Source organism: Budorcas taxicolor, chromosome 25, assembly GCF_023091745.1.
Source record: "Budorcas taxicolor isolate Tak-1 chromosome 25, Takin1.1, whole genome shotgun sequence".
In the NCBI taxonomy this organism is placed as follows: domain Eukaryota; kingdom Metazoa; phylum Chordata; class Mammalia; order Artiodactyla; family Bovidae; genus Budorcas; species Budorcas taxicolor.
Genome location: NC_068934.1, coordinates 37,649,169 through 37,663,311, shown reverse-complemented (window position 1 = coordinate 37,663,311; position 14,143 = coordinate 37,649,169). Strand labels below are relative to the sequence as shown.

Sequence of the window (14,143 nt, the reverse complement as noted above, 5' to 3'; positions counted from 1 at the left end):
CTTTGCTGACAAAGGTCCGTCTAGTCAAAGCTATGATTTTTTCCAGGAGTCATGTAAGGATGTGAGAATTGGACTATAAAGAAAGCTGAGCACCAAAGAATTGATGCTTTTGGACTGTGGTGTTGGAGAAGACTCTTGAGGGTCCCCTGGACAGCAAGGAGATCAAATCACTCAATCCTAAAGGAAATCAACCCTGACTATTCATTGGAAGGACTGATGCTGAAGCTGAAGCTCTAATACGTTGGCCACCTGATGAGAACTGACTCCTTAGAAAAGCCCCCTGACGCTGGGCAAGACTGACTGCAGGAGAAGGGGACGACAGACGATGAGATAGTTGAATGGCATCACCGACTCGATGGACATGAGTTTGAGTGAGCTCCGGGATTTGATGATGGACAGGGAGGCCTGGTGTGCTTCAGTCCATGGGGTCGCAAAGAGTGGGACACGACCGAGCGACTGAAATGAGCAAATGAGGGCCTTGGGAAACAGGTTCCTTTTCAGGAAGCTACTCAGTTGTTTTGAGGAGCCCAGCCAGTCAGTTCCAGTTTGACAGCCACTGCTGTTTGCTTGGGGACACTTAGGACACTGATCACTTCAGTCCTGGCGTGGGGGTTCCCAAGTCTGAGCTCAGACCGTCGAGGGAGTCCCCTCGGTGCTGGAATTCCATTCGTTTCCCTTCGGGTCTCCTTTGGGCCACTTTGAGCCTCTCTCTGAAGGTCAGGCACTGTTTGCGAAAAAAAGAAAAAAAAAGACCATCTCTCTCCTGCCACAGAATCCGCGGATACCTGCGCAGGCGCACTCGCCCAGGGCCCGCCAATGGGCGGTGTCCCTCCTGGGGGCGGGGCAATGGCCTGTGGGGGCGGGGCCAGGCTCCCCTCTCACGGGAGGGTTCTCGTGGGCCCTCCCGTGGGTGTGGTCCCCCGGGTGGCGGCGAGTGTTCCCGGGGGTGCTGGGGGCCGGGGGTGGCGGGGGGGTACGCTATCATGGTGACTCAGAGGCCTGCGGCGCGCCTGCGGGAAGAGTGACGTGGGACTCGGCTCCCAGCGCCCGGACGTTGAAGGGGTCACTTCCGGCGGGAGGAGGCGGGCCTCGTCGATTCCGGAAATGTGGGCTTAGGCTGCGATTTAACCCCCCGACGGCTGTGGCGGCTGCGGAGGCGGCTTGGGGTACGTGAGTCGGACCTGGGGAGGGGCGAGGATGGGAATGGGGGCGGCGCTGGCCGCCGCTCCCGGCGCGTCCCCGGGCGTGCCCACTTCACCTGGCAAAGGCTGGTGATTGGGCGCGAGGGACGCGTGATTCCCGCCGGGACCGGGGCTCCTACCCGGTGCAGTGGGACCGCGGGACGGAGGCAGTGCCCGAGCTCCCCGCCCAGGTCCGGTGTCCAGGCCCACTTCACCCGTCACTGTCCGCTTTTCACCCTCCACCCCGTCCTTGAGCGTCTTGCCGGTCACACTTCTGGTGACATTAGAACCAGGTTGCCCATCGTACAGGTGGGGAAAGAGGTATAAGAGTGCAGTGACTTGCCAGCGGCAGGCTGGCAAGAGTGGAGTCCAAATGACGCTCTCGTCTGTAACCCTTTGGGTTGTGCCCTTTCTCCAGGGCAGTGAGGATCCACCTTTGCAGCTTGGATCTGTTCCTATCCTGTATTCTTGTCCCAGCATCACTGACCAATCCCTAGTTCTGGGCCGGCCGGGTACAAAGCTCATTGGTGCTTGTGTATCTCCAAGGTGTGCCTGGTTCGTTCTGGGTTCCAAAAGGGTGGGTGAGTGGGTGTGTGTTTGACTCTGCACCTCAGGGTTTCAGCAAGTCAGTCTTTCTTAGCTGCCCGGTATCTGGGTCACTCACCCTGAGAAGGTCCACCCTTAACTATGGAAACTTCACAGACTTCGGCAGTGTCCTAGTAATACTGTTTGTGACTGAGGCTTTTCCCACCCTCTTCATTGGCTGCCTGCCTCTTAACTCAGGAGTCCCATCTCCTACTGGTGCACCCAAGATGCTTCCACTTGACTGTCAGATCTCTGACTGTTGTTGGCCCTAGAGCTGCAGGTGGTGGTGACAGAGGGACATGGGAAGGAAAGACTGTCTATGGTTGTTGTCCAAAGCTGTGACCCTGCGCAGGCCTGAACTCTGGTTCTGGATGGGAGTGAGGACTTGCAGTGAAGTTCTGGACCCTGGAGTGAGAGAGTTAGCATTCTTGGCAGTCATAGTGCCTAGAAAAGCTTTTCCCCCTAGATCATGCCAGAAATCTGGCTTGATGCCTTTGTAGTTTCCATTAGATTGAAATTTTTCTTAGTAGATTTCATTTGGACGGCTTCTATGGCTTTTTTGTTTTATTTCAAGGTAGCAATAGCTCTGATTTCTTACCTTGCTGCCATGTGCTTTTGACAGTGTTCTAGGGGCTTTGTGAACATATAAGGATTTTGGAAACAGTTCAAGGTAGGTGGTGAGCCTATTTTGCCGATGAAGTAAGGGAGACCTAAAGATGTTAGGTAGAGTGCTGCAGCCAGTAAGTGGCTACATTGGGAGTTTTAACCCGTGAGCCTTATTTCCAAGCTAATATATTTGCTGGTGGTCATGTATGGATGTGAGAGTTGGACTGTGAAGAAGGCTAAGCGCCGAAGAATTGATGCTTTTGAACTGTGGTGTTGGAGAAGACTCTTGAGAGTCCCTTGGACTGCAAGGAGATCCAACCAGTCCATTCTGAAGGAGATCAACCCTGGGATTACTTTGGAAGGAATGATGCTAAAGCTGAAACTCCAGTACTTTGGCCACCTCATGCGAAGAGTTGACTCATTGGAAAAGACTTTGATGCTGGGAGGGATTGGGGGCAGGGGACGACAGAGGATGAGATGCCTGGATAGCATCACTGACTCGATGGACGCGAGTCTGAGTGAACTCTGGGAGTTGGTGATGGACAGGGAGGCCTGGCGTGCTGCGATTCACGGGGTCACAAAGAGTCGACACGACTGAGCTACTGAACTGAACTGATGCATCTGTAATGCTTGTCAAAGATATGGAGCCCCACCTCCAGATATTCTTGCTTAGGTTCTCTACGGCATGTGCTGTTCTGTGCTTAATCGCTCAGTCACGTTCGGCTTTTTGCAATCCCATGTACTGTAGCTCACTAGGCTCCTCTGTCTATAGAGATTCTCCAGGCAAGAATAATGGAGTGGATTGCCATGCCCTCCTCCAGGGGATTTTTCTGACCCAGGGATCAAACCCAGGTCTCCTGTATTGCAGGTGGATTCTTTACCAACTGAGCCACCAGGGAAGTCCAGAAGGACATAGGAATTTGTATTTTTAACACTTGAACTCGGTGATTCTTACTGTAAGACAAGTTTGGAAGCACTGCCCTCCAAAAATGAGTTTGTAGATTTGTTGAGCTTGGAAGTGAAATTTTTTCTAAGGGTTCTTATTGTCTTTTTTGCTTATTGCTATGTAATTTGCTAATCTGCTGTGAAAAGGGCATCAGAGTAACCAGCTGTATGAATCATCTCTTGGACACTGTTGTCCAGTCCTGGTAGGGTTTTTCCAGACTGACCTAATCGGGTCAGCAAAGACCTTGTTTTAATCTGATTGGATCTCTGTCTGGAAATTGTTTAGTTTCTCCTTAGAGTTTGGGGTTTTCAGAAGGCTCTAGTTTATTTCTGCATATTTGCCCCATGACAGAGAGATCTCTGTAAAGGCAAGAGTGTCTCTGAGGTTTGGGGACTATAAAGGAGGTTTACTTAGCAGGTGTTTGCTCCACTACATTTCTCTTCCTTTTCACTGGTTTATGTGAAAGGCTTGAGCAAACACCAAACAGCTTGATTGTTGTGATTTAGCTGTGGCTTACAAGTGCAGTCCTTGGAGTTTAGGGTGGGGAGAAGAGGGAAGACTGAACCAAGAAAATGAAACAAATGACCCAGGTCAGATATGCCTAGCACTGAAGACATGTAAGTCTTGCTAATTTATCTGCTCCTTCATGGGAGGAATTACAAGTAGTAAAAGAGGAAAGTGTATTATGCTATTACTTTGTTTTTCTTCCGTCTAGTGAACATTGATTTCTAAGTTAATTTTGTTGTAAACGGAGGATGTAGTTTGTATGATTTGAATTGTTATAATTCACTGTTCCATATAAACATTTAGGAGTGTTAGGCTCTTTCGATGAATTGACCTCCTTTATCATGAAATGACCCTTTTAGTCCCTGGTAATATTCTTTGTTCTGAAATCTACTTTGTGTTGTATTAATATAGGCAATCCAACTTAAAAACAATTAGTGCTAATGAATTGATATCAGAATATTTGAAGAACTTCTACAGCTCAACAATGTAAAAGCAACCAGGTTAAATTTGACAAAGGTCTTGAATAGACATTTCTCCAAGGATGATATACCAATGGCCAATAAGCACATGAAGATACTCAATATCACTAGTCATTAGGGAAATGCAAATCAAATGACAAAGAGCTACCACTTCTCACTCATTCGAATAACAATTGTTAAAGAAAAAAGAAAACCATCTGAAGTATTGGCAAGTGTTAGTGGCTCAGTCGTGTCCAACTCTTTGCAACTCCATGGACTGTAGCCTGCCAGGCTCCTCCGTCCATGTAATTTTCCAGGCAAGAATATTGGAGTGAGTTGCCATTTCCTTCTCTGGGGGATCTTCCGACCCAGGGATTGAACCTGGGTCTCCTGCATTACAGGCAGACTCTTTACCATCTGAGCCACCAGGGAAGCCCAGTGGCTCAGATGGATCCCTTTCTTGTATTGCAGGTGAAAATGTGTAAAGTGTACAGCTGCTGTGGAAAACAGTATGGCAGTTCCTCAAAAAATTAAAAATAGAATTACCATGTGATCTAGCAATTCCAATTCTGAGTATATACCCTAAAGAAATGTAAACAGATGCAGGTATCTGTACACCAGTGTTTCTGGCAGCATCATTCACAGTAACCAAAATGTAGAAGCAACCCAAGTGTCCACTGACAGATGAATGGGTAACCTGAATGTGATACCTGCACACAACAGAATATCATTCAGCTTTAAGAATGAAGGAAAGTTTTGACAACATGGATGAGAGTTGAAGCAATAATGCTTAGTGAAACAAGTCAGTCGCTAAAGGGTAAATGATCCTCCTAACAATGCAGAAGATTCCAGTTCAACCCTGGGTCAGGAAGATCCCCTGGAAAAGGAAATGTCAACCCACTCCAGTATTCTTGCCTGGGAGATCCCATAGACAGACGAGTCTGGCGGAGTACAGTCCATGGGGTTGCAAAGAGATAGTCATGACTTAGTGACTGAGCAACAACCTCTTGTATAAGGTACCTGGAGTAGTAAATTCATAGAATCAGAAAGAAGAATGATGGTTGTCAAGGGCACAGGAAAGGGAGGAATGGGAGTTAATGTTTAAGAAGTACAAGTTTCAGTCTGAGATAATGGAAAAATTTTGGAGGAAGATGGTGGTGAAATACAACAGTGTGATGTATTTAATGTTACAAAACTGTACACATTAAATGTTTTACGTGGAAAATGTTATGTATATTTTACCACAATTAAATAAATGGATAGGTATTTTAAAAATTAGTGTTTGTGTGGCGACTCTTTACATCCTTTTGCTTTTGAATTGTTTGTGTCTTTACGTTTAAAGTGGATTTCTTGTAGGCAGCATATAGATGAGTTTTGCATTTTGTAAATTCAGCCTTATAATTTCTGCCTTTTAATTGGGATATTTAGGCCATTTACATTTAATGTGATTATTACCGTAGTTAAGGTTAACTCTCAAAGTCTTTGTACTGCACCATCTTGCTTCAGATCGTGCATTTTAATTTAACCTGAGCATGTCAACTGGGATGTTTTCTATACAATTCCCTCTGACAGGTGTGCTCTGAGTCCAGGATGAAGTGTGAGTCTACCCATCTGGAGAACATCATGTCAGAGTCTCCTCAGTGGGGTGCAGTCAGTCACCTGAGGGACAGGCCTTAAGTGTGAGGCACATGGAATGCTGGGTGCTGGGGCCTGGCTGATTCTCTTCTCACTGTGTAGTGCTGTCCATGGGGGATCTGCTGGCATCTGGGGCCCAGGGTACAACTCTGTGCCAGGTTTACCTCTGATGGGTTAACTCTGGTTGGCTTTAACTCTATCATCTTGCTGTTCGTTTTCAATCTGTCCTATGTTTTTTCTTCTTATATCCCCCCCTTTTTTTCTTGAGTAATTTGGGATCGAGTAGTTTTTTTTTTAATTCCATTTTATTGCCTTTGTCAGTTGAGTAGGTTTTTTTTTTAATGTAGTTGCTTTAAGACTCACGATATGTGTCATAACTTGTCATAGTGTATAAGCAAGTGATCTTGTATTATTTTACGTGTAGTATAAAAACCTTACCATAATATATTCTCATTTCCTCCCTCCTGGCCTTTATACTGTTGTTGTCATACACGTCACTAAGTCAATTATATTTTTCACAGCATTTTATGATGTGGTTCTGGTGTCTTTTGGCTTGCATTGTTTCCTATGTGTAATCTGCTGTCTTTATTTTATGAAGTTCATCTGTTCATATCTCTCTTTTTTCCTTCTGGCCACTTTTATGACTAATTTTAAATGATTGAATTATTATGTGCCTTGGTTAGTTTTGGGCTTTCCTTGTGGCTCAGCTGGTAAAGAATCCATCTGCAACGCAGGAGACCTGGGTTTGATTCCTGGGTTCAGAAGATCCCCTGGAGAAGGGAAAGGCTACCCACTCCAGTATTCTGGCCTGGAGAATTTCATGGACTGTTTAGTCCATGAGGTCACAAAGAATTGGACATGACTGAGTGACTTTCACTTTTTGGGTAGTTTTCATATTTCTTGTGCTTGAGTTAATGGAGTTTTTGTATCTGTCAGTTTAAAGCTTTCATCACATTTGGAAATTTTTCAACTAGTCATTCTTTAGGGATTTTCTCTGTTCTCTTCTCTCTCCCCTTTTTGGAAAATACAGTCACATGCATTTTAGTATTCTTAAAGTTGTTCCACAGCTGTCTGATGCTCAGTTTACTTTTTCCCCAGTCTGTGTGTGTGTGTGTGTGTGTGTGTGTGCGCGCGCATGTGTGTGTGTGTGGTTGGTTTTGCATAGTTCCTGTTTCTTCAAGTTTATTGATCTCTTCTTCTGTAGTGTCTAATCTGGTATTTTTTCCGTATGGTATGGTTTTTATATCAGACATTCGTAGTTTCCATTTCTAGAAGTTTGATTTGGGTCTTTTATTTTTTTGTCACTGCTTTACATGCTTAATCTTCTTTTGCATTTTGAGTATATGGAAGATGGTTATAGGAACCATTTTAATGTCCTTGTGTGCTAGTTACATTATCTATATTTTTGAATCTGTTTCTACTGATTGTTTTCCCCTCATTATGGATTATATTTTCTTCTTGGTATATGTGACCTTGGTGCAGGCAGGCAGGCAGACATGAATGAGACATATGCTGGGCCCTTGGGAATCTCCCAGTCTTGCTGGAGAGTCATGCTGATTTCTACATAGTAATTGCTGCGTGGTGTGTTGGGCATCCCTGGTAGCTCAGTAAAAAATCCACCTGCAGTGTGGGAGATCTGGGTTCAGTCCCTGGGTTGAGAAGATCCCCTTGCGAAGGGAATGGCTACCCAGTCCAGTATTCTTGCCTGGAGAATTCCATGGATAGAGGAGCCTGGAAGGCTACAGTCCATGAGCTTGCAAAGAGTTGGACACCTGAGTGACTAATACTTGCACTTCACTTCATATAAAGAGCACCATGGGAGGGCAGGATGATGTCTTTGGGAAAAGAGCAAGGAATACTTCCAGGATAGCTGACAGTAAAGGATCACCAGGCATTTTCAAGCTGGAGAAGGTATAGGGAGGAAATTCCAGGCTAGGTGGACAGAATGGTAAGAGCAAAGACAGAGCGGCAAACCTTGGGGTTCCTACAGGACAGGGTCCCCATCTTATTGATCTTTTTAGATGCAGAATATTTGCCGGGATATTGAAAGCTTTTAGTTTGTTCTGGGAATAGGTAGAACAGAGAGTCAGGTGGAGTCCACAGCCCATGGAGGCGTGGAGGGAGATGTAGCTGGAAGAGGAGGCGCAGGCTCTGCTGGTTGCAGAGCCTTGAATGCCAAGCTGAAGAGCACAAGATTTTGAGCATGATACCAAACACTGGGTGTTTTAAAAACCAGTTTTCAGCAGCCCTGATTGACTGTGTTCTCTGGATTTTCCTGTGGGATGTGGAAGAGTGCTGGAGGAGGCTGAGTCTGCTAAAACCAGGCGGGAAGCTGCCAGAGACCCTGGCTCCTGTGGACATTCTGCACTAGGAGGGGGAGAAGTCTAGAGCTCACTGTGGTGCTGATACAGCTCTGCCCCGTCTCACCTATGTGGTGACGGCCTCTGTAGATTGCTGCCTGAGTCATGAGTAGAGTTGAGGAGGCTCAGGCCTCATTTCTCTCTTTCCGTGACTACACTGTTGCCCCCTCCCAACACACCTACCTGCATCTGCTGGACCCAGAAATTTGTAGGGTCAGACATGGCTGGCAGAGGTAGGGTCTGGAGCTGGCCTCACTCTATACCAGCCTAGGATGGCCCCAGGTCAGCCTGGAGAGCGAGGCTCCTCATCTTGGAGGTAAAACAGCCACACTAGCATGACCCTGTACAGATTCCTATTATTTGCCGAGTGTGTCTTTGGCTTAACCTTCACCTTGATCCTTGGGATGGTTGAACCTGTTTGCTCAGCCTGGTCTGCAGATGAGAAAGTGTGGGGTGGGGTGGAGGACTGCCAGCCGCAGTGTGAGATCCTCTCTGAGTCATTTCAGCATTTGGGATGGAATAAAAAGAAATGAAAGTTCGATGTGAAGTAGCTTAGGATGTTTTTATTTTCACATCAGAGCCACAGGGCAGATAAGCGGGAGTCTTCTCTTAAGTGGTTGGGCTGTGTTTTACTGTCAGGAAGTTTCCAGAATGGACTACTTGTTAGATGACCTATTTTTTTTTTTTTTTGGCTATCGTATTGACTGAAGCTGAATGCTATTGATCTGAGTTCCATCCACCCATCTGAGTTCTGTCATTCTGTTGACTGATGTGGTCTCTGGAGGAATCTGAGGTTTTCTCTCCTTAGTGTCCATGTGAGAAGGGCTTGAGTTACAAACATCAGAATGGGTTGAGTGTGGGAACTCAGACATGGTAATAAGAATCATGACCCTTTATTGAACCTGGCCTGAGAACAGGGCGTTAGTTTTCCCTGGGACCAGCTCATTTGTCCTTGTAAAACTCCTGTGTTACAGATGAGGTGGAGGTCTAGGGGGATGAAGTAAGCTGCCTCTGCCCCTCCTTACTGCTTCTCCCAAAGACCACTCCAGCTTTCCCATGTGCTCTGTGAGAACCATGTACCATTTACTGTGCAGAGCCCACCCTCCCTCACTCCCTCTGTGCCCTGCAGGTGAGGCATCCCAGCTAGAGGACGGGGGATAAGGCAGGTGGTGGAGGGGACGGTAGGGATCAACAGGAGTGAGGGGTCAGGGCTGGGGTTTTCCAACTGCCTTCCTGGAAGGTGCCTTGGGGACCCCCGTGATGTCAATGGGAAGACTGAGCTGGGAGAGTGGGGCTCTTCCCTTACCCCTTTGCCCAGAGCATGGCCTCTGTGATGTGTCCTGAGTGCTGGGGGGTTGATAAAGTTTTGGAAAACATCAGGAGTGGGCTCAGGAGGCACATGGGGAAAGAGGATGGAGGTGCAGGTCCTGACAACATGTCAGGCTATGCTTAGACTCCTCCCAGCCAAGGTGTTTTGGAGATAAACAGAAGAGGGAAGGGGAAAGCAAATAGGTGGTGAGCTTCAGGGAAGGCTGGATGGAGTTAGAAGCAGTGTTTAAAAAACATTAATCCTTAGGTGCCTGGCAGTTTGGAGGTAGGAAGTCCCATTTTGGAGTTTGTGGAAGGGTAGCGATGGATGCACCTGAAAGACATTTGAACAGTGCCTAGATCAGGCCTGGTGGTGGACCTCAGAGGTGAAGGCACTGGCCTGGAGGGCAGAAGTGAGGATGGAAGGCTGCTGGAAGTGCAGGTCAAGAGGGGAATCGAGTTTGGGGAGGAAAAGGGTGATAAGGGCGCCTTCCTGCACTTGGCACAGTAAATGGCTCATCATCCCTGGGTCTTCTCACTTGGAACCTGTCTCTTGGGAAAGAGGCATCAGATGGAGTTATTCAGGGACCTGAGGAGCATCCAGTCATGTAAATATTAATGTACTGATGATAATGATCTCCAAAAGCCTTATCCTGACATCCCCCATAGATGTATGGGTCCCCTAATGTGTGTGGACGTTTGTTCAGATTGGTCTGGAGTCTGTTTCAGAAAGCCATATCCTTTGCTGCCTTCTGGAACCTGTTCTTTCAGAGTTCTCCCACATGGGCTTAGCTGGGAGCCTAGCAGGGTTGTCAGGCAGCACTTTACAACAATTCAGTTCAGTTCAGTTCAGTCGCTCAGTCGTGTCCAACTCTTTGCGACCCCATGAATTGCAGCACGCCAGGCCTCCCTGTCCATCACCAACTCCCAGAGTTCACTCAAACCCACGTCCATTGAGTCAGTGATGCCATCCAGCCATCTCACCCTCTGTCGTCCCCTTTTCCTCCTGCCCCCAATCCCTCCCAGCATCAAAGTCTTTTCCAATGAGTCAACTCTTCGCATGAGGTGGCCAAAGTACTGGAGTTTCAGCTTTAGCATCATTCCCTCCAAAGAACACCCAGGATGGATCTCCTTTAGAATGGACTGGTTGGATCTCCTTATAGTCCAAGGGACTCTCAAGAGTCTTCTCCAAAACCACAGTGTAAAAGCATCAATTCTTCTGCGCTCAGCTTTCTTCACAGTCCAACTCTCACATCCATACATGACCACTGGAAAAACCATAGCCTTGACTAAACGGACCTTTGTTGGCAAAGTAATGTCTCTGCTTTTCAATATGCTATCTAGGTTGGTCATAACTTTCCTTCCAAGGAGTAAGTGTCTTTTAATTTCATGGCTGCAGTCACCATCTGTAGTTATTTTGGAGCCCCCAAAAATAAAGTCTGACACTGTTTCCACTGTTTCCCCATCTTTTGCAAAAGTGTGAGAGTCCATGAGTTAATGCTACCTAGCGCTGGCTTGGTGGTTTTCCTAGCACCTCCAGAAGTTTTCGTGTTTATTTCTTGCTAAACTCTTAGAACCACCCCATGAAGTTGGTAGAGTTACTCCCGTGTTCCCAGTAAGAAACAGAATTAGAAGGCTGAATAATTTGCCCAAGGTCACATAACTAATAAAAGGTCAAGTTGTTGTGTTAGTTGCTCAGCATGTCTGAGTCGTTGCAACCCCACGCCCTGTAACCTGCCAGGCTCCTCTACCAGTCCATGGAATTCTCCAGACAAGAATACTGGAGCAGGTAGCCATTCCAGTCTTCTCCAGAGTATCTTCCCAACCCAGGGATCAAACCTGGGTCTCCTGCCTTGCAGGTAGATTCTTTACTGTCTAAAGCCCAGTAAAAGGTCAACCTGGGATTTAAATCCAGAATATTGGACTCTCAAGCCTTGAACTCTTTCCACTGCCTTTCACACTGTTTTAACTATTTAGCACTGAGAAGTATGGAGGGATCTCCGACCCCAATCCCAACTCCAGAAATTCCTTAGAAAGAAAGGAAACAAAAGAAGTCTTCCTTCTGGAAGACCTCTGGTACATACCACCTTTTCAGATTGTCACGGCAGGTCAGTTCGACGGTGTTTTGGGGCAAGTGAGAAGTGCATGATGGGCGGTTTGCTTTTGTCAAGTCCTGTGGGAAGTTAGGTGACCGAATGTCTGCCTACTTGATTTAACAGTTGAAATCGTCCTGGGAAAAGAAAACTTAATCAGGTCAGACCATATTTCCTCATTAAGCAGCAGGCTTAGAAAGGTTTCTAAGCCAGCCACAGGTGTTTTTGTCACAAGAGGAGAAATGGGGCCATTTTCAAATAACATGCAGAGATTGAACTATGCAGGTTGCCTTGGTAACAGCTTCTTGTGCTGCCCTAGGGAGATGTGAAAAAGTGACAAGAAAAGCCAAGGCTTTTACAACTCTCCTTGCAGTGTGATTTCAGGCTTGAAGTAGTTGGCAAGGAAAGGTTGGCTGGTAAGGGTGAGGAGGGGAGTAATCAGAGCCAGTGCTTTAGCTCCTGGTGGAGCCAGGAAAACAGAAGCACTGGCTCAGTCAGAGTTATGGGTTATGGTTCAGAAATAGCAATTATTTCCTTAACTCAGTATTGAACCCTGGAGAGTCAGGAGTCACCTCAAATCATCGGATTGTCCCCTAGGAGGCAGAATAATTAATATTTATTCTGGACTCATGGCTGCTTGCTCATGCCAGGCACACATGCAGCCCCCAAGGTGGGATTATCATCATGCTGCCCATTTTACAGATGAGGAAACTGAGGTTAAGGGACGTGTTTGAGGTCACACAGCTAAGGAGCTGAGGAGCCAAAGCGCAAACCTAGGACCTCAGTCCCCAGATTCTGTTTCTGTTCTGCACCCAGCAGGAAGAGACCTAGCACTAATTGTTTATGCAGAAGCACGGGGTGAGGGGCACCGCCAGCCATCTCTAGGGCTGCACACCTTACTCTGATCTGAGCACCCTCCTGCTTAGAAAATGCTGAGTTGTGCTTTCAGATTTAACTCCCCATCCCCCACCCTCTCCTCCGCCCAGCGAGTTTATCCTTGCACAGGATCTAATATCAGTTGAAAGTATTTGTTGTTGAGCTGAACAGTCCCAGGATAAGTCCTCACTGAACGGGAGCCATCAGTACCTTGCTGTTTTCCCGTTTGAGGTCAGATCTGGAGGGCTGCCCCGAGCTGAGGCTTGGCAGGAGTCCCACCAGGACATTCTGCAGCCACCGTCTCGGGGAGTAGTGACCAAGGGCAGCACTCTGGCCTCCATCCACCGGGGGTTGTGTAGTCACTTCGGGGCCTCATTATCTTCCACTCGATCGTGTTTCCCGTGTTCAAGGTACGTGAGCTCGATTTCATTAAGATAGAGAGTAGTGGAAAGAAGATGAGGGCAAGACTGCAAGCACCAGGACCAGCGGCCGGAGAGCTCGTGACCCCTCCCCATGCTGTGAGGTTTGGCACGGCCAGGGTCGCACCTGGGGACTGCCTCCTTGTCTCTGGCTGGAGCTGCTCCAGCTTGGTCGGCCCCTGCACCAAGGCAGAAGCTGGGCTCCAGGACACCTGAGAAGTGCCTGTCTCCTCACCCCTCTCACACATGCCTTCTTTCTGCGGACTCTGTCCTCCCCGCACGTATTTCTCATGGAGGGTACGGTGTTGATGTCAGGTGGCAAACCACAGCACACCCCGCAGTCGTTACTACTTTGAACTGGTTACTGAAATGTAAAAATGGGGAGACGTCACAGAGTGTGGGTTTCTAGCCTCCCTTGGAGACCAGGCAGGTCTGGTCATGCTGGGCCCGCCCTCCAGGAGGTGCCCGAGCTGGGATGGAGCTTTCAGGGGAGACGGTCTCTGACACACCTGCCTGGCTTGCGTAAGCATCTGGGTTTGTGAGCTATGTGGGGGTGAAAGCTCAGAGGAGAAAAAAGAAAGACAGGAAGGAAGGAAAGGAAAAGCGGAAGTTTCTCTCTCAGTTAGTGAGCAATCGGTGATACATTGTCTCTTCTCGGTGAAGGGGACACAGATCAGCCCCTGTTCCTTTCCCACCTCGGTCCCAGTCTGACCTCTACCTCGGTCCCAGTCTGATCTCCTAAGGATGGGAGGTAGCGGCCCCCCACAGAGCTGTTGTCTCTGTGCCTGTGGACGCTCTGTGAGTGGCTCCCATGGCGGCCTTGCTGACGCCTGCCCCTGACCCTCTGACTCCTGTTCCAACACTAGTCTCCTCTATAGGGAGGCCTCCTGGGCTCCCAGAACCCCCATCCCTCAGAGCTGACCCCCTACCAACTCCTCACTCCACTCTCACCTGGGTTCACTCTGCTTCCTGGTGAAATGTTTCTTTTTAAAAAACCGAACGGAGTTGCTAGAGAGCATCAGTTTTAACGTAAGTCTGTGTCTGGTTCATAATCAGAAGTCAGTAAACATTTATTCCCCTCCCTCTGCTCCCACTTACCCTTCCTGCTTTCATCTGGAGCCCTGCTCTGTCCTTGCCTTGTAGTAACTGTTCCTTAAATGTTCATTCAG

General features: G+C 47.7%; 1 protein-coding gene across 2 annotated transcripts in view; it reads left to right on the top strand.

The window, feature by feature from the left end:
• Nucleotides 1-1,066: 1,066 nt before the first annotated feature.
• VPS37C (VPS37C subunit of ESCRT-I) overlaps nt 1,067-14,143 on the top strand; it is a 30,026-nt gene continuing 16,949 nt past the window's right edge. Inside the window, exon 1 of one of the 2 annotated variants that reach the window (XM_052661836.1) lies at nt 1,067-1,166. The gene's annotated coding sequence lies outside the window, so the exon portion shown is untranslated. The remainder of the gene's footprint in view (nt 1,167-14,143) is intronic. The other variant, XM_052661837.1, reaches the window with a different exon arrangement.